The sequence below is a fragment of the Octopus sinensis genome, linkage group LG5, assembly GCF_006345805.1.
Source record: "Octopus sinensis linkage group LG5, ASM634580v1, whole genome shotgun sequence".
Lineage (NCBI taxonomy): Eukaryota > Metazoa > Mollusca > Cephalopoda > Octopoda > Octopodidae > Octopus > Octopus sinensis.
In genome coordinates, this window is record NC_043001.1 from 115,226,000 (window position 1) to 115,248,287 (window position 22,288).

The window sequence follows — 22,288 nt, forward strand, 5'->3', positions numbered from 1 at the left end:
GCTCAAGAGTCAATACGTATAGAAGCGCCGAGAGGGGGCATCCCTGACGGACCGAACGTGCAATGTCGAAAGGTCTCGATAGATGTCCATTTACGCGAATTACCGAACGGATGCCTCTGTACAAGGCAGCTATCCAGCCGCGGAAGACGGGACCGAAACCAGCCGCTCTCAGGACTGCCTCCAAGTATCGATGGTCTACCCTATCAAAGGCTTTTGATTGATCCAGTTGATCAGGGCCCCACCCATGCCAGGTTCGTTAACTACCCTGTCTATGATGTAGCGCATCAGATGGAGGTTGTCATGGATGGTCCGGCCTGGCACGGCGCATGTTTGCGCCTTGTCGACCAGTTTCTCGATGACAAGCGCCAACCTCTTGGCTAGCACCTTGGCCAAAATTTTCAAGTCTGCATTAAGCAGAGTGATGGGCCTAAGTTATCTATTACATTTCCCTTGTTTGATCTTTCTTCAGCAGTGTTACGGCTCCTCGGCTCACAAACCAGGAATGCTCCCGTTTTGCTGCCAGTTGCAGTACACCGCCGCCAAGAGATCTCCAAACAAGTCTGGCATACAATTGTAAAGCTCGTAGGGTAGACCATCCAAACCCGGTGATTTGTCCCTCGAGCATTCTGCCATCGCTTCCCGCACTTCCGCCGCCGTGATGGCACCTTCGCAGCACCCTGCCTTTCTTGTCGAGAGTCGTGGTAGGCTATGTAGGTAGGCACTGAAGTCCACCTACGTTCTTGCCCTCCACTCGTTCCGAACAGTCGGGCAAAATGCTGCTGAAAGGCCTCACACATTTAACTTGGCTCGAGCAATTCGCGCCCCTGTTCATCTACCAGTGACCGAATGGTGGCTTTGTTGCCCTGTTGCGCCTCTGCCACCCGGGCCTCTCTCGCGGCTCCAACACCTTCGTTCCTTAGAGCACGCATCCTAGCTCTGACAGCACATCCTTCGTGTTTGGCGTTGAAGTGTTGGTCGAGGGCCAACCTCGCCGCCAAAACGTCGGATGCGATGCCGCTTCTAATTGCCTCTTCTAGCTTCTTAACTAGCTCACCCTCTACTCTATTTCTATCTATGGCTAGTGCTTTGCTGTACCTAATCGCTTCTGCTTTTACTGCTCTCTTGAGGGCAAACCACATTGTTGTTGATGATGGCTCCCGTCAAAGCCCTCTTTACTAGTGTGCTAATCGGTCTCTGAAAACTTGTCTCGATGGGAAAGACGCGTTTAGTTTTCCAGTATCCGGGACCTGCCTAAGTGTCTTACCTAAGTCTAGCGTACATGTCACAAGTTTGTGATCCGTGTAGCTGACTATGTGGAATTGTGGACATCCTATGCTATCTCTATCTACTGTCCTACACAGTATCCTATCTAGATACGATCTCGACGACCCGATGCGGTTGCTCCATGTCCACGTTGGCGCATTCGGGTGGTCTAGTCGAAACCTGTCAGACAGTTGAAAGCGTCTGAGCAGGTCTCTGAGGCATTTGCATCCCCGTCTATTCCTATCTCTACCCACGTAGTCTACATGCGTGTCCAAGGTAGCATTCCAATCCCCCACTAAGAGTAAAGGACGAGACGTTCCAAGAAAACTTCTAGACGTTGAAAGAAATCCGCCCGACCTGTTAAGGCGGTGCGTAAACTGATACGAGCCGAAAAGCGCACCCATGCTGCCGTCGACATCCAGGACGACCATTCTACCCTCCGGGTCTACGAATATTGTCCTTACATTGAGATCCAGACTCTTGTGAAAAAGTACCCGCGGTGCCACTACCGCCCATTCTCGGCAGACAAGGGGGAAAAATAAATGTTGAACTGTCCGCCAAACATGGTCTTTAGGCCCGCGGATTGTGGAGTCTGGTCTCGCTTATGGCTATGATTTCTAACTTATGTGACTTTATGTCATTTAAGAGGTACCCTTGTTGGATAGATAGACAAATATAACAAAATAATTTGATAAAAAATGTGAATTTTTAATTATTTTCTGAGATTTTACAAAAACAACAAAAATATTTTTTAATTTTTTCTTTTCTAATAAAATATTTACACGCGCATTACACACCAATCTTGATCATAGTTCTAATGAATTAGATACAGAGGGTTACTTACTGCTCGAAAGTTTTTTGCTTTCTCCTCCGTTGGTTGTCCTCGAGAAGATCCCAGTACAGTTTCTTTGTGAATGTTTTTGGCATTTACCAACCGCACTGGGAAAATGCTTTGAGTGTGTGGTGTGCAGACTTTTGGAGATGTGTATTATTTTGATGTGGTCTGGTGGTGTTGTGTATGGGTGTGGTTTTTTTATGTCATCTTCTGTTGTTTGTTTTTGATTGGAATGTTTCCATCAAATTTGTGTTTTTGGTGTCTATAGCTGTGAGCATGTTTGCTGTATATGTTTTTTGTGGTGTTGGTGTGGCTGTTGTTTGCGTTGGGTTTTGAAATGTCTTCGGGAGATGTATTTCCCCCTGCTTTGTTCGTGTTTGCATTTGGTTTGGTTGTGTTTTGTCTGCTCTTTATTTTCCTCCTCTTTTTGTAGCTATTGCCATTCCTCACTGGTTTCGTCTTCCGACGAAATTTCTGAGGAATCAGAAGGGGGTAGGGGTATGTTGTGGGCTTCTATGTATGTCTGTGTAAGTGGTTGTGTTGTTGTTTTCGTTGTTGTTGGTTGTTGAGTGTTTGGTTGTGTTGAGTGCGGTATAAGGATGGGGGATCAGTTTGTGTGTGTTTTCTTTGTTTTTCTGTTCCTTTGGTTTTGCTGTTGATGGTAGTGTTTGGTATTTTTCAGGTGTCGAGTGGTTTTTGGTTGATGACGGATAGCTTGGTGTGCTTCTCATTGTCGTCTTCTGTGTTTGATAGATAATAGATAGATAGACTGATAGATAGATAGATAGATAGATAGATAGAAGATAGATAGATCGATAGATAGATAGATAGATAGATAGATAGACTGATAGATAGATAGATAGATAGATAGATAGATAGATAGATAGATAGATAGATAGATAGATAGATAGATAGATAGACTGATAGATAGATAGATAGATAGATAGACTGATAGATAGATAGATAGATAGATAGATAGATAGATAGATAATAGATAGATAGACTGATAGATAATAGATAGATAGATAGATAGATAGAGTAGATAGATAGATAGATAGATATATAGATAGATAGACTGATAGATAGATAGATAGATAGAGATAGATAGATAGATAGATAGATAGATAGATAGATAGATAGATAGATAGATAGATAGATAGATAGATAGATAGATAAGCAATCGAACATTAAATTGAAGGCTTACTTGATGCCTTTCTGCAGAACTGCATACTCGAATTTTTCTATCTAAAATTCTCTTTTTTAATCTAATATTTACATTAATAGATTTTCTACTCCATGTCATTTTCTCTCGAAGTTTCTAAATTGTTGTAGCATCAACAACATATTTTTACAAGGAAATAGTTGACTGTAATCTCGAAGTTTTAACTATATAATCACCTCTATAGAACTGTCTGCTGAAGGTTGCATAGCCGAATTATTTTGTGAATACGCAAAATTGGACGGTGTATATGTCAAAGTTTCACTGGGCATTTTATGAACAAACCTTATATTAGCGTATTATTATAAGAAGCCAACGACATGAGCCGAAATTTAATTTTGTCATTTCTATCTCAATTGCAGCGACATGGTATACTCTAATCTTTGACAGTACCCGAAAACGCAATCTGTTCTCATAGCTATAATCACCAGCCACAGTTAGTCGAAGGTTGTAAGCTTTATGAACGTGACCAACGTAATGCTTTTGCTAAAGCAATCAAGACAGTAATCAGTAGGACAGACTACCCTGTCAATATAAGAGCCACATTGTTGGATCATTACCATCAAAATGTCAACCAAGTGCAAATATAATAAGTCTGATATTGTTCATTGGTATAAAAATAATTCAGGTAAAATCAAAGTGAAGAATATTCATGGACATCTATTAGGTTGTCTGGTAAGTTCTGAGCGCTTTTAGGCTAAATCTTTTAACATTTCACTGAAAACATCTGAAACGTTGCTTGAAGTGGTAGCGCACCTCTTATTTGTGCCTGACTAAAAATGAATTTATCTTTCATTCGGATTACCCTTTATTGACATTTGAAATAGATCACCAAAAATTTCATATTCGCGTTGTAATGCTTTTCTTTCTTAAAAAAGAATAAAATGGTGCAAATACGTGTAAAAACATTTGTGAAGTTTATGGGGATGATGCTGTAGGTTAATCAACTGTTCCAAGGTGGTTTACAAAATTTAAAACAGGAGCCTTTGGCTTGGAAGATGACAGCCACAGTGGAAGACCTTCAGAATTGGATGAAGATGTTTTGAAGGCAAAAGTCGAAGGAAACTCAAATATCACAACTAGAGAACTTGCAGAGAAGTTGGAAGTTTCTAAAAGTACGGTTTGAGAGCACCTAGTGAAGCTAGGATACATTTCTCGCTATAATGTATGGGTCTCTCACAAACTCTCAGAAAAGAATTCCTTGGGCCGGTATTGCTATAATGCATGGGTCTCTCACAAACTCTCAGAAAAGAATTGCTTGGACTGGTATTCCGTTTGCGATATGCTTTTGAAACGATATAAAAGCATCAGTTTGATTTTTGAACTCCTCTCGCAGGAAACCATAAAGTTGCTTGAAAAAGTGGTAGTCTGTAGGAGAAAGGTATGGGGAATAAGCTGGGTAGGGAAGAACTTTGTAGCCAAGTTCCCTCAACTTCTGGAGCGTCATTAGTGAAACGTGTGGTCGAGCATTGTCATGAATAATGATATATCCCTCTTCTGTTGACCAGGCATGTACGAAGGAGTAGCAGTTTTTCGTTCCTTTTGACAATTTCATGGCAATATGTTTCTGCAGTAATGGTTTTTCCAGGTTTTAAGAAGTTATAGTTGACGAGTCCAGCACTATACTACCAAACAGTCACCATAACTTTTTTGAAGAGCTCGGTTTTAAGGAAGGGTTTCGGTGCTTCATTTTGGAGCAACCACTGCGAAGAACTTTTTTTAATATTGTACAGAATCTACTTTTCATCGCAAGTTACAATACAGTCGAAAAATATTAGGTTAGGGAGAAGCAACAAGCAAATTTCATATCTGTGCATTTTCTGATTTTCATTCAAAATTTTTGGTACCCATTTATCGAGATTTTTTTATTTTCCGTTCGCATGCAAATGGTTGCAGGCAGTTTTTTTGCCAGTTCTCGAGTGGTTTTACGAGGATCTTTCTCAATGACGATCTTTAATTGACTGTCATCGATGACAGATGGGTGTCCACTACGTGCACGATCTTCAAGGCTCAGGTCTCCACTGCGAAATCGTTTAAACCATTTTCGAATGGACCACTCACTGGTCAAACGCTTCGTTGGTATGGCGATCAGTTTCAGCTGTTTTAGGTCCTTTTTTAAAGATGAATAGCAAAATTGCTTGAATATCGCGTTTTGACAGTTCCATTTCAGATGATTGTAACAACGGTGAAAAAATATCCATTTATTTATGCATTTGGACAAATTTATGTCTGTATTACTATTCAAAATTCTGCAAAAGTCGGTACAAATTCTTCATCATTCAAAACGTTGCTCACATTTTACTCAACCTGATATCAATGCATATATACATAGATACGGATATTGTTTTAAATATGTGACTATGATTAGTGACACACATCTATACGAAACTAAATGCCAAAGTAGCAATCTGAAAAACCTAGGTTTTCCTGAACTAGAAAGAACTGGACTAGTTAGAAAAAACAGCTACAAGTCAATATTGAACTATGAAAATATGAAACATTCCAGACGTGTATATATATGTGTACACACACACACACACACACACACATATATATATATATATATATATATATATATAGTCAATAATAATAAGGGTAAAATTAATTAATTAGTAATTAATAATTTTACCAAGCAGTGTTCAGTATGTAAAAGGACCATTTACGGTATGTTTAAACGTTACTTTATATAATTACGGTTCAGCAAAAACAAATTGTACTCTACCACACACCGAACTTTTAGAAGTATATATATATATACACGATCAGATATGCAGACGTATTTTTAGGTAAGCATTGAAGTATTTGAAATTCAAAAAAGTATTAAATTGTAAGAAATAGCAGCCACAACAAACTCTTCAAATCATACCCAAAAATTTATAAAAATGCGAAAGGCACATTGAATAATGTTCTTACTTATATATTGCCTGTAAAACTACAAAGATACAGGAATATTATTGGTTATATGTCTATTGGAGTTAAAAAGCAACAACATTAATTCATATTTCACTAAGTTTGAAAGCAGTGAGTTGAGCAGGGAAAAGAAACAAGATATTGTGAAAATGCTAAAGTAGATGCTACCAAAGGCAATCTTGTGGGCCAAAACATCTTAACATTTTGGTAAAAGAGCGAGCAGAGAACCAAAGAATTCAAATTAATTAAAATTTATTATTGAGTACAATGGGAAGTCAGTCTGATCTTTAGTGGACAAGAAGAATTCCGGAGCTGTTTCTATTTAATAAGACATCATCAGATAAGTAGAATCTGACCATTACCAGGATTTTCACTGCACTGACTGACAAATATTAGAAACAGTTCTCATTACATTCTATTTTAATCAACCTTAATTAAATGTTGTCTTTCCTCATTAAGTGTGTAATTTTGATTGGTGAAATGTTTATGGCTCTCTACAATATGGCATGTTAGAAACCGCTTTACTATGCAACCTGTGTCCCTCACTTCCCCTCATCATTCATTCTATTGTAGCATTGCTGTCTCTTTTGAAAGATTATAGCAGTTACGAATATGTCTTCCCTTGTATTGGCACCGAGAATTCATATTCTGAAGAGAAATGTGGTCAATTAAAGTGATTTGATGAATGAAAACTTATTTTAGCGGCTCCGGATGGATGAAAGACAAAATTACTTCATTGAGAATTGAACGCAGAACATCGAGTAAAATAGCAAAGTTAGTAGCAGCTCCCAAGAAAAAAAGTTTATTTACATTTAGGCACTAATAAATGAAATAGAGACTCAGATTTTGAGCAGGGCTTTTCTCAGAGAAGATAAAACTCACTAGAATCTTAATTCTCTAATCTACATCATCTTAAGGCACATCAATATATATTTCATTTAATTTCATTTCTAATCTGATACAAGCCTATGCAACATTCACTAGATTACCGGTTCTATCATCAATGGCTGTAAGGAATTTATTCTGCAACACAGAGTCTTCTAACATTTCCACGCCCTGTATACACTATTAAGAAGTGCTAGAAAACGTAATAGGATTACAAATGTATAAAGGCCATCAAATGTTAGAGGCTATCAAATGTTAAAGCAAGTATAGAACTAAATATTCATAGGTATTAAGATCTTATTAACCTGTTGGTTTATCGTCTTAACCTACAAAGGTTATAGGGCTACTGATGTTAAAGCTTTAATAGATCTTATTCAAGCTACAGATCTATAAAGGTTTTAGAAGCCAGCAAAATTCACCAGAGCCGCAGAGGTTACAGTACTGTAGATGCTGTAGACCCACATCTGCCATAAAGAATTATAGAAACTATAAACCTTCAAAGACACTCTCACATATAGAGTTATTATATCGAGTCATCGATCATGAATAAAGTCGCTCGTAGGTTATCAATCTGTCATGTCTCGTTGCTAGAAGTCAATGGACGATAAAAAAAATATAAAGTAAAATAAAATGAATGATACAAAATGAAATAATCAACAACTACAAAAACAAAAAAATAACAATAACATATTCGTAAACACTGATCTGTCCCATTAAAAGATCGAATGTCTACTATTTCAGAGAAGAGAAAAGTAAAAGTATTTCTTAGTAAAAACACAAAGAAAAGAAAACAGATGAACAATAACAGATATTGTATGAGGTAGATTATACAGATACATCAGTGACTATGGTTTCAAACAGTAGACGCCTTTGATCATAAAACTATATCAAGCGAATATTTCAAGATTAACGACCGGAGAATCAGATCAATAATAAAGACACGCGGATTTTTCTGGCAAGAAAGAAACTTTTAATTCGTATCCATGGTGATATTTCAATGTAACTTCTGTTAGTCTCTGTTTATAGCTGTGATATCACCTTTTTTATGTCCTTTTTTATTATTCTTCAATTCATTTTTCTTTTTATTTCTTGCCAATGTAAGGCCTAGCCATCATCAAATCTCCGAGAGCTTTTGTACTTGTAAACCATCTAGTTGATGTTATGAGGGACCTATAAATTAGAATTTGTTTGCATGCGTATGTATGTTAATTTCAGCAATACTTATCGAATTATTGCAATCATCAAAGCAGATCATTGTATTTTATATGGCGCATTCTTAGTTGCTTTTTGTGACATCGTTTTTTTTTCTTATATCCAATGGATGATGCAGCAATAAGAAGGTAAGACGTTCAATCTTACTTTACTCGGTCTCATGTAAGTATTTATGGCAGTGCCACCACACTTTCCGCCACATCAATTCACAACAGTTTTGTTGTTATTGTTATTGTTTTTTTAACCAGTTTTGCCTTTATGTAGCGCATGGGGAAATTGTAAGAGTGGGTAACATTGTTTGTCAATGAACTTTACTCAACGACACTGCTAAAGTGAGGTGATGTAAAAAGACGTGAAATAGTCACAAATTCAGGATTCAAAACCACTGTTGAGCCAAGTATAGCAATGGATTCTTCTCTCTTTCTTTCCCTCTCATTTTCTCTCTCTCTTTCTCTCTCTCTCTCTCTCTCTCTCTCTCTTTCTCTCCCTTCTCTCTCATTCACTCAACTAAGCATTGCAAAATATATGACATGTAAGTCCATATGGTAAAACCACCAAAGAGGCATTTATTAGGACAGTTAAAGCTGCAAGGTATTAGGCTAAACATTTTGTCTCGATGTATGTATGCATGTATGTTTGTGTGCATGTATGTATTGTGTATGTATGTACAGATGTATGTATGAGTGCGTGTGAGTGTTCACTCATAGATAGATAGATAGATAGATAGATAGATAGATAGATAGATAGATAGATAGATAGATAGATAGATAGATAGATAGATAGATAGATAGATAGATAGATAGAATTTTCTCGAGTAAAATAGTAAGCGAATTATTATATTATGTATCAAGGTAGGGCTAACTGGCGGAATCGTTAAAATATCGGTCAAAATTCCTCGCCTTATTTGCTCTGGCTCTTTACCTTTTGAATTCAATTCCTGTCGAAGCTAACTATACCTTTTATCCGTTCAGGCGCGATAAAAAGAACGTATCAATCACGTATTTGTGTCGAATATATTGACACAACTTCTTTTCAAATATGTGATCTGGTACCTATACTAGAGATCATTGCTAGATGTTTGATAGATTGTTCTGAAGGAGAGGATTTTTCTATGGACATCATAAGCCGTAAAAGGTATAATTGTAGACGTATATGTTTTCCATAGAGCAAATATAAGTTGCACTATCGGTGTGTGGCTTCTAATATAGCTGCCAATGTTCTAACCATAACATGCATTTTAACTAAAGGGTTTTGTGTGTGATGAATAACGTGTCAACTCATATATAATGTGCGAATATTCAACTGCACGAATTTATTTATTTATTAAAATTATCCGCCTTCAAAGACACCACATATTATCCTGAGACAAGGTAATATATTTACTTGCCTAAATCTATCGAATTAAAATTAGATTTTATTTTGAATGCAAAGAGACTCGATTGAGAAATTTTAAAAAAGTATTGAGTCGGTGAATGAGTAATGAACATCGAAAGAGTTACTGCCCTAACACCACTCTCACCACTACAGTTCTATGCTATATAAAACGCCTTGAAGATGCCTGATTTGGAGAACACCCACCCCACTCCACTTCCTTAACTAATTTTTAAAAAGACCTTTTAAGAGACAACTAACAAAATAGTCAGAAGCGTTATTTCTAAAATATTTGCTAATTAAAATCTGATAAAAATTCACTCGAAATGTAGGAATATGAAGTAAGAGAGAAAGTGGTGGAATGGCAAAAGAAGATTATGATGAATGTAGTTAAGAAAACAAAATACGCCAGGAATTAATTAATACTTGCATAAACTATACAATCGGATCACTGAATAATTAAAATTAAAACACCGCCTGAATAAATTTGAAAAAATAGTTAATCATAGTAATTACAATTTAAATATTTTTCTAACGTATTTTCCTGCGATGTTTTTGTTTATATTTTTATGAAATCGAATTGAAATATTCCTGTTATCTAAATTCACCAGGCCCATGTGGATGAGCAATATGATGTCTTTATCTCTACTGGATAGTGACATGGTGTAGAGATTATTAATGGATATTACAACAGGTGTCTGAAAAACTATGGAACCCTATCAAGGCATCATATGGATATTTGCGGCAGAGATCCTATACGTTAATGAACTCATTTAATCAAGCTAGACCGAAACGAAGCATCCCGTGGTATCGACGTCAGAACGTGGAGAAAAGCTTTATGGAACCACCGCTGAATAAATAAAAGTATATGAAACTGTAGGACGCTGATCCAAATAACGGTTGTTTCATTTTATAAATTCGTGTATGCAACTTACATTTACTTACCGTTGTATTTCAAAGCTTAATTTTTTTTCAGAAAGAGTTTTAGAAACGACAATCAGGTTTCAAATTTGAATTTTAGTTTGACCTATATCGGATGGAGTGTACTTGTACAACTTTCTTATACACGAGATCCCGCTGATTATATCTGGGTATTGTGTTATGGTTCTGTGCTCTTGTCACGTGATTGACCTTGTATGTTAATTCAATGAGCTGATCAAACAACTGAATTCTCAACGTCGAAGTCGGTAGCTGGAGAACCAGCCATATAAATACATACAAACGTACATGCACATATGCTCGCTCTCTCTTTCTTTCTGCCTTCTCTCTCTCTCTCTCTCTCTCGCATAGACACACACAAACGTATGCACACACGCAGAAAATGACATAGATATGTCATTTTAATGAATTTTAATTACCTTTTTCTTATGATATCTGAAAAGAAACAGAAATTTTAGCAAAACATATTAAGCAACACTTATAACAAAGCAAAATGCGGCCATATCACGTTGAAAGCATCGATTCTCGTCCGATCACCGAAGTTAAGCAACGTCGAGCCAAGTTAGTACTTAGATGGATGATCCCTTTGGAAACGTAGGTGCTGTAAGCGTCACACCTAAACGGCAGTGCGTCAACATGGCCGCAGCTCTGAGCTGAAACTAGAGAAAAAAACAAAAGAAAAGCTTTTGATAGTTTTATAAGCATTGCAAAATTATGATGCCATGATGCCAGGTATTTCTATTATTTTGTCCAACCCCTGTATACATATATATATATATGTGTGTGTTTCTTTATTACCCGCAAGGGCTAAACATAGAGGGGACAAACAAGGACAGACAGACGAAGTAAGTCGATTACATCGACCCCAGTGCGTAACTGGTACTTAATTTATCGACCCCGAATGGGTGAAAGGCAAAGTCGACCTCGGCGGAATTTGAGCTCAGAACGTAACGACAGACGAAATACGGCTACGCATTTCGCCCGGCGTGCTAACGGTTCTGCCAGCTCGCCGCCTTTTTGTGTGTATGTGTATATGTATATAAAGAAGGAGATAAAAACAGAATGAAAGAAAGAGAGAGTCCGATTTTCTTTTCTCGTTTCTTCTGTTTTTCTCTTTTTGTCTCTTTCTCTCCATATATGTATATATATATATATATATAGATATATATATATATATATATATATATATGTATATATATTATATATATATATATATATAGATATATATATATATATATATGTATATGTGTATATATATATATGTATATATATATATATATGTATATGTGTATATATATATATATATGTATATATATATATGTATATATATATATATATATATATATATATATATATATATATATATATCTATATATATATATATATAATATATATATATATATCAATACAATATATATATATATATATACACATACACACACACTAAAAAGCAGAGCTTGATGCCAGAAATTTCGACTCGACTTATATATAACCAACTACTCCAAATTGTTGTTAGAGTACATCAATAAGTGTTATCTGGACCGCCTAGTTTGTACTGGTATCGTGTCGTGCAAATTGTAATAATGAATTTAAGCTGATATTTTGAAATCATTTGATTCGTACCTTTCAAATCTTCCTAATATATAATAGGAAATTCATCCTTGCTCAGTTAACATATTTTTAAAATATGAACCAGTTGATGGATATATTTCAGTATATATGGTCAGCGCAGTAAGTCATCTCCGAAGTCAGGTGGACGAATATATAGAGAGAGAGGGAGAAAGAAGGGAGAGATAGAAGGGTGATGGAGAGAAAGAGACAAAAAAGAGAAAAACAGAACAAACGAGAAAAGAAAATAGGACTCTCTCTTTCTTTCACTCTGTTTTTATCTCCTTCTTTCCTCTTCTCTTTAGATATTCATCATCCTAACTTCGTAGCCGACTTACTGCTCTAACCATACATATTGAAATATTCCCATCAACTGGTTCAGTTAAACGTTTTAACTGAAGAAGGGTTTGCGTAAAGGGTGTATTTCTTACAATATCTTACCCAGACCTGAGTACGTATTAAGTTATTGCAGAATATCAATATTTGGATTAACTTCATTATATAGTAAGTTTCATATTTAATATTTTATGGCTCGGTCGGGTATAATGTTGATTGAGTTGAGGGTGGTGCTGTCTCCAAAACTACTTTTACATATATATGAATGAAATATTGAGAGAAGTTTATTTGAATATCTCATTCCTGTGTACTCGGAATTAATATACACACACACACACACACACACACACACACATATATATATAACAATTGCAGTGTGGGAGGGATTTGTAAGCCATTTAAGAAACACACAAAAGCCGTTCGATTCACTTCAACATTTAAGTTTAATTTGTCAAAATATTTTCGTCGCTTTAAGACCGCGACATGTTCACTGACAAATACTCGTGCTGCATCCGTGAATATATTAACCCCAGTAATTTTTTAAGCCTGGTACTTATTCGACCATTTTTTTGGGGGGAAGGGGGTTTGCCAAACTGCTAATTTACGGAGACGTAAAGACACTAGCATCGGTTGTCAGGCGATGGTGAGGGGAGACAAACATAGACACACAAACCACACGAACACATTTATGTGTGTGTGTGTGTGTGTGTGTATGTATGTGTATGAGTGTGCGTGTATAAACACACGACATATATACGACACGCTTCTTTCAGATTCCGTCTCACAATGCTATATAATATATATATATATATATATATACTGTTGCCGTAATGAAGTCAAACCAAAGAGTGATATACATACATATGCCTTCCTATTTGGGATCTCCTGTAACATTGTCGACATTTTTAGATTTTCTACATAGAGAAATCAATATTAGGATAATCAAAGCAGTCACAATATTTGGAAAATTTACAAAAAGTACATGCAAGGATCAAATATTCAATAGAAACACTAACATCACTGTCTATGACGCGCGTGTCCTTAGCACGTTGCTGTATAATTTCAAATTATTCCGTCCGGGTTGCGGATCCGTGGAATAAGCTGCCGGACGAGATAGTGAAGATGCCGACGACTGCTCGGTTCGGAGTCTCTCTTGACCAGAAATGGCCTGAACTCTTTGTATGACCACCCTCCCTGTATATAACTCCCTTTCCCCCTACATGGACTTGCTTTTGCTTTTTTTAGCCAATAAAAATTGAATTGAATTGAATTGAAAACTTGGAAAATCATGGACTACTTTCTCAAAATGCGCGCAAAAACTGAAGAATTGTGTAAAATCCTAAACATCTCATAGTAAGATAATATTCTCATAATCAAATCGATGCTGCTAGTGAAACTGCTCAGTATGGTATAATTCCTATCTAAATGATGACATGATAATTAGGCTATGTTAAGCTTCTAGAAGACAGCAACATTACAAACTAGTTGATCATCAGTGAACTCCCTGTAAAGCGAAGGAAAATAATTTCCCATCTGTGTTTTAAAAGTATCCATAAGAGCAACTTAACGTGTGCCGTAGAGATCTTAAGAAATAAAATTTTGTTAGTAACGGAACAGCTAGGAGGATAACAGTTGACCAAGGCGTCGTTATGGAACAGAAGACGAATACTGCTTATCAGTTGAAATGTGAAGGTAGACAGGTGTAACCACTGCAAATGAGCAGCATTTTCATTGAGTTGTGGTTCCAGTTGCTGAGCTTCAGGTAGCAACACCGGAGAGTTTAGTCATTCATAAGAATTAGCTACAAGAAGTTGTAAGATTATTCCTTGTATACTGTGTAACATGATGCATATATATACCATAAAATACCATATATGTATATTTGTATAAACCCGACACACATGAACACATATACATATATCGACGTATGTGTATATACATATGTATATATATGCGTGTGCATATAAATACACACGTGAATGTATATATATATATATATATACATGCACACACGTTTATATGTACATGTGTATGCATGTATAGTTTCTTTAATACTTGTATCTGTAAATTCTTCTACGGGCAAACAGACAGACAGACAGACAGATAGATAGATAGATAGATAGATAGATAGATAGATAGATAGATAGATAGATAGATAGATAGATAAATAGATAGATAGATAGATAGATAGATAGATAGATAGATAGATAGATAGATAGATAGATAGATAGATAGATAGATAGATAGATAGATAGATAGATAGATAGATAGACATTTGTCGCCTGCCAAGATTGAATTTGAATACAATGAATATACATAAGCTGATTCTTATTAAAAAGTATAAATGAATATCAACATACATATTTAAACACAAACAAACATACGCACATACGCGCACACATGCAGAACTATATAAGCATACATAAATATGCCTATATATCTGTGTATGTAGACACACACACATACACACACAAATCTCATTTTCACAACAGCACAATATTGCCTCCACACATTGCCGTTAATCCTTCCACGACTAAAACCCTTTTGTTTTACGTTTGTTTTAATGGAATCTATATCCATCACTATTCTTCCTATAATCATTCTATTGCACTCTTATTGTCTCTTTAATCCCTTTTATATCTCTTATAGTGTCTTACTCGATCTCTCCCACTCTCCTTTCTTATATTTCTCTATATATCATTCTACCCCTCCTTTATTATATCTAGTTATCTTTCCCTCTCTTTCTCTCTCTGTGTATGCGTACGTATTAAACAATCCTTCATTAGTTGATTTCTTATTATTCTTACTCTCTCTCATTATCGCTAGTCTTTCCCTCATTCTTTCACTCCATCCCTCCTTATTTTCTTTTTCCTCTTATATTCCACACTATATGCTTCCACTCTCCCTCATCGTCTCTCATTATCTTACTATATCTCACCCCTTTTCTCTCCATCTCAACCCTCTTTCACACTTCCTCTCTCTTTTTCTCTATTTACCCTTATCTCTAACCTCCCACTTTCACTAGTTCTCAAATTCACTCCCTCTCTCTCTCATTTTCTTTATCAATAATTATCTCTCTTCTAACACTCTCCCTCTCTCTTTTCCTCCTTAATTCTCCTCTCCTACCTCCACCCACACAATATTTGTTATTATATTTCTATACTCTATAACCAACAACTAAATCTTTCATGTCAATATCTGATAAACCGTCAATGGTTTGTTTGTTTGTTTTTTTTTTTACGCGGGTTTTTCTTTTTTTTTTCTTTTTCTCAATATTTCTGAATTGTGGAATGAGACCACATAAGACAATAATACAAATAATTGCTTGATGATGAGGATGACGATGATGACAATAAATATTACAATCAGAATAATCATCATCACCAACATCTTAATCGTTGACGTCACTATCATCATCATCATCGTCGTCATCATCATCATCATCATCATCATCATCATCCCCACCACCACCACAATCATCATCATCATCATCATCATCACCATCACCAACATCATCACCATCACCATCATCATCATCATCATCATCATCATCATCATCATCATCATCATCGTTGTAATCATTATCATCATTGTGAATATAAAGATGATCAAAACGAAAGAAGTACCACTCAGATAATCAGAGCGAGTATATGTGTATTCATAAATATATGCATAAAACCACACGCATATGCATATGTGTGTGTGTTTGTTTAATATGTATATTTACGTGTATCTATATGTCCATATACATAATACATAAATACATATATACGTACATACATAGAAGCATAAACATACATGGATTCTGCATCTTGTGTGACCATAGATCACTACCTGGAGAATATTCTGCCAAGAAAATATATAGGCAAGGCGTAATTTTGTGATTAAGAGCAGCGGTTCTGCAGCTCTCATATATGCAAGTCTCTTCTGACCATGTACCCAATGTTTACGAATAAAACAAAATTGTGGCTTGGCGTACGTACTCTCACGAACCAGCTCCAGTTTGTTCTAGCTATTGGATTTGTTGGGTATATAAACAGATTGCCTGCTTATTTATCTGGCAGTAGTCAATATGATGTGGACACCTCGGATGAGAACTCAATGAAGTTCGAAAATCGAATAAAGCTGTTCATGATTTTGCACAATCTGCCGAGAACTAGTTAAATTTGCCCCGTTTATATATCTGCTACACAGGTTATACATATAGAATTTCTTTGTATATACCTTTGCATATACCTTTTTCTTTGTATATACCAAAATTGCTACTCAGAGTTTCACATACCCGTTCGTCGAACAGCTGTGATGAATACTGAATTAAAATCAATCGTGATAGTACATCTTTATATATAAAAGTCAAGTTGTGTGTCTGTCTCCTACGATTTAGATTCCTAACTACTCCCAAATCTTGCGGTGCAGTTTAACCAAAACCGGGTATCTTATAGTCGTGATTCATATCGAGCCCTTCTGGGTATTAGCGCGCGTCTACAATGAGTCTACGATTTAAAACAAAATTTACCATCATTTTTTTTCCATTTTAATGCATTTTTTTCGCTATTATATAAGGGAAGTAACTCTCTAAAAATGTCTACGATGAGTCAACGATTTTAAAAAAAAATTACCATCATTTTTTTTCCATTTTTAGTGCATTTTTTTGCTATTTTTTGGCTATAACTCTCTAAAAATGCTTATATAGTTATTTCCCTTACAAACCCGAGCAACGCCGGGCGATACTGCTAGTGTAATATAATATGATATAATATAATTCGATTCATCAAACAAGCATTTAAATCTGATTGGGTTGCTGGTTTTCAAAACATAACGGTCTAGTTATGTTTGTAACGAAACCTACACTGTTATATTCTGAAAATCAACCACCGTATCAAATTTAACTGCTTATTCCTTTACTTCAATCATAGTATATCAAATTATATTACATGTACCATCACGACTTTAATACAGTATTCATCCCAACTGTACAGCGAACGGGAGCTTGAGACTATAAGTATCAGTTTTCTGAGCGTTCTGTAGCTTTTATAAAGTATGTATACGTATATACAGTCTGTTACCCGAAGCCCCTCGGCGTTCCGATTTTAGTACGCGTGCCATCAACTCGTATAATAGCGAAACTAGTAGTATAAAACGTTTAGTAAAATAGAATATTCAGCAATTTATTTTATATATATATATATATATATATATATATATATATATATATATAGTACAAAGTAAGATAGGGGTTATGAGGGTAACCCACTATGGGATATCAGTTATCCAATATACTGCTGGTGAAGCACCCAAATACTAAATACATAAATGCTTATAATTGCAATGCAATTAATTCATTTATTGTATTGGATGGGTGAAGGTAAAATATTTCACCGTAAATTCATAATACGAATAAGAAAATGTATTGTGAATAGCAGAATACACATAATCTAATATTAATAATAATAATAATATTAGTAATTAATGAATATTATATATGTACTCATGGATATGGATGTATATGTATATTCCAGTATATATAATTAATTATCTATAACCTTATGTGTATGTATATTTATATATATATATATATATATATATATTATATCTATATATATATATATGTATATATGTATGTATGTATATATATATATATATATATATATATGTGTGTGTGTGTGTGTGTGTGTGTGCGTGTGTGTATATTCAAATGTGTGTGTATTTTGTTTCATATTTATATTTATATTTTTATGATTGTACTTTATAATCTCTGACAAGGCCTTGAGATATATTTATATAAGTATCTCATTTTCAACTGCCTATTACCTCAATACATTTGACTAATATAGGCAGAATAAAATGCTTTTATCTATGGGCTGAAACAGCTGTAAGGAGCAGTTTATTTGTATTAGTCTTATGGTATTATTAATTTGCATATTGATGTATTTTATTATTTTGTTCGGTTTTCATATTCCTATTTATATAATTAATAAATAATATGAAATAGTAATATCTGTAAGTTGATGATTGAAATGAATTTGTTCCTCCATTTTCTTATTTGTATTATACATATATATATATATATATATATATATAGTTAATACTATATATAAACTATTATATATATATATATATATATATATATATATATGTAATATAGTTAATTACTATATATAAACTATATATATATATATATATATATATAATTTATATATAGAGGGCATTATACATACATGCAGAAGGCATATACATACATGCCAAACGCTAAGAGGGACAATCAGTCATTTCTACCAAAAATATTACTAATCCCACCGAATGCAATTTTTCAAAGTAAGACATTTAAAAATATAGACCTGTATCACAGTGATTTCATACTTACGTAATCATCAGCAGGCCTGAATGTATTATAAATAAACAACAACCCTGCCCCGCTTAAGCCGATCAGCTAACTGATCAACATCAACGAAGCACATGGGTGAGTTACATATATTACATCGTGTAAATGGCAAACTTTTACGAATTGCATTTCGGGAGAGGAAAAGTTGTTTCGGAATAAAAATTTAGCAATTAAGGACAACTACTTAATAAGGAAAACTTAACAAGAAATTGTCAGGTAGATAGCGTAAAAACCTCATAAGAGAAAAAATTTCGAAAATAATTATTTCTTATTGAACATATTAATTTATATATAGAGGGCATTATACATACATGCCAGAAGGCATTATACATACATGCCAAACGCTAAGAGGGACAATCAGTCATTTCTACCAAAAATATTACTAATCCCACCGAATGCAATTTTTCAAAGTAAGACATTTAAAAATATAGACCTGTATCACAGTGATTTCATACTTACGTAATCATCAGCAGGCCTGAATGTATATAAATAAACAACGACCCTGCCCCGCTTAAGCCGATCAGCTATATATATATATATATATATATATATATATATATATATAATATATATATATATATATATATATGTATATATAGTTAATTTTGTCAAGCTCCCTTTTCAGTTTGTAATTATATCCCCATATTGTACTGAAATGTAAATGTAATAAAATGTTTTAAAAGAAATTTAAAGTGCCTACGCGATAACTGTTAACCTAATTTTGGGCCATCTTTTATATACATATATATACATACATACATACATATATTTAATATTTACATATGTATATACATACATATATGTGTGAATGTATACAAGTATGTATATATGTATGTATACGTATATATGAATATACTATATATGTGGGTGCATATATATGTGTGTGTATACACACGTGCGCAGACAAACACAATCATATATATATATATGTGTGTATGTATGTGTGTATGCATGTATGTATGCATGTATGTATGTGTCTCTATGTAGAATGAGAGAGGGAGAGCAAGGGAGAGAGAGAGAGAAAGAAGGAGAGTGAGAGACAAAGAGCAACAGTCATGTAGAAACATTTGTTGTTTTAGTCGTGCAACCTCGTCCTCTATGGAGCAAATTTATTATCAAAGACATTCCAGCCATGACCATCTTATCCTCGATATATATAAGATTAACAGACCCAGTATATCGCTACTTTCTTAAGATAGCGGTCTGTGTGTGAGATATGGCTGCTATTTCCAAAGAACTTCCTACCACGTAGTATTCATTCGTTGTACCTATAGAAATTAGACTGATTATCTATGAATACGTTTTTCAGTTAATGATTCGAGCTAATTATACTATTTAATTAATTGATTTCCTTTCAACTTCATAAGTTTTCTTTTAATATTTATATTTTGTTTCAATTTAAATTTCATATATTTTCACTGGTGCACAAACATTGATTGAACTCCAAAATAATATGTTTACAATTTTAAATAAATTGTTTATTGCTTTCGCACAAAGCTAATCTGAGATAAAACAAACATTGAGAGCCCAATGTAATTGTAATGAATGTCTCCATTAGTAACAGGATTTTTTGAAAATATATATACAGTTTAAATACATAGAGACGTCAACAGAGTATAAGCGGTCTCGAAAACATGAGCCAAATCTTCCTCAAATCGTGCCCCAGAGTAAATCAAAAATTATACGCATCCTTGCTTCTATAATTTATGAAAACAATATCAGGGATTGAAAAATTACATCATTTTTCGCCATAGTCTCTACTTTTCGAAGCACTTCTTCCAGCAGTCAACAGGCTTGCTTATTCCATCAGAGAAGAGAGTTTACAGCTGGTTTTGTAGCCGGTGATACATTGCTTCCTGCTCTTCTTAGTCTGCAGGAAATAGATGAACACGTAAAGGATGTCTGAGCGATTCAAATGGCTGATAGTCGGAAGGGTCGAGATCGTGACTGTATGCGGAGTGTTCCAGCAACTGGAAACCGAATTTTTCAATTATTTCAACGATGTTGGGCGGCCATATGTGGGCAGCCGTATGTGGGCAGCCGTATGTGGGCAGCCGTATGTGAGCAGCCGTATGTGGGCAGCCGTATGTGGGCAGCCGTATGTGAGTGTAGTAAAACATTAGCACTTGATTTGACAACAGACCTCAGCGTTTGGTGTGAATTGCTGGTTCCAGCTTGTTGGTCAGTATTCCACTGTAGCCTACACTGGAGACTGTAGATCTTTCTTCCAGGTAAGGTTTCAGTATAGGCCCTTTTACGTCCCAAAAAACGGTTAGCATCACTTCTGTGGAAGGTTGAGTCTTGAATTTCTTTTTCGCTAAAGACATCCTGTGTTTCCATTCCATACTCTACCTTTTAGATTCTGACACAAAGTGATGGACACAAGTCTCATCTCTTGTAACGACTCTGTTCAAAATATTTTTGCCATCACCGTTACAGCGGTTGAGTAAGCGTTGATAGAGTTCCACACGGTTGCACTTATGTGCTTCGCTAATTTCTCTTGGTACCCATCTTGTATTGACAGTACGGAAGTGAACCTTGTTGTGGATGATTTCTTATGCAGAACCCTGATTAATTGCAGAGAGCATACCACCTCAATTGCAGCTGAACGCTATCACCATATTGTACTGAAAGCCTCCGCTGAATTTCAGCCCCGATACACCTCTAGACCAGAGAAATCGGATCAGTGGTCTTTGTTCTTCCTTGGTGCACACTGCCAGTGGAACGGCCATGTTTACTCTGTAACACAACAAAGAAAAGTTCTGGCGAAAGAGCGGATAATTTTTGACTGCCCATTGTAGTTATTGATGTATACGATATCTGTAAAAGAAGAAAGACGTAAAGATTACTACAGAAATATTATCCATCATAAGTTTTTTTTAATCAAGGCCGATATGTGGCTAAACAGCTTGAAATTCATTGGCTTCGCATCCCCATTTTTATAAATAATTTTTTTCTCTTTTTGTATTTTCTTGGTTTTAATTTTGTTTTGTTTTCCTACAAAACTAATTTATTGAGAAAAGATAAACATATTTTGTAGTAAATTTTAACAAAAATCATTATCCGCGATAACATCAGACAGATAACAATTTTCTTTTAACCTGTCTTTTCGTTGGATTGTTCTCAAATTTCTGCTATGGAAATCCACATGTCACAATTGTTACTGGTCCAGATTTTGTACAGCTACTTAACATTTATAAAAAGTTCCTGACTGAGTACGTGTCTCCATCACTGAGAATTCATGACCAAAATTTCACAGATTATATTGGTTTCAAATTTTGGCAACAGGTCAGCAAGTTCAGAGGAGGTTCATGTCGATTACATTTTC

The 22,288-nt window shown here is 35.0% G+C and overlaps 1 pseudogene; it reads left to right on the forward strand.

Moving 5' to 3' along the window:
* The first annotated feature begins 11,125 nt into the window (after positions 1-11,125).
* Positions 11,126-11,244, forward strand: LOC115212500 (annotated as a pseudogene).
* The last annotated feature ends 11,044 nt before the right edge of the window (positions 11,245-22,288 follow it).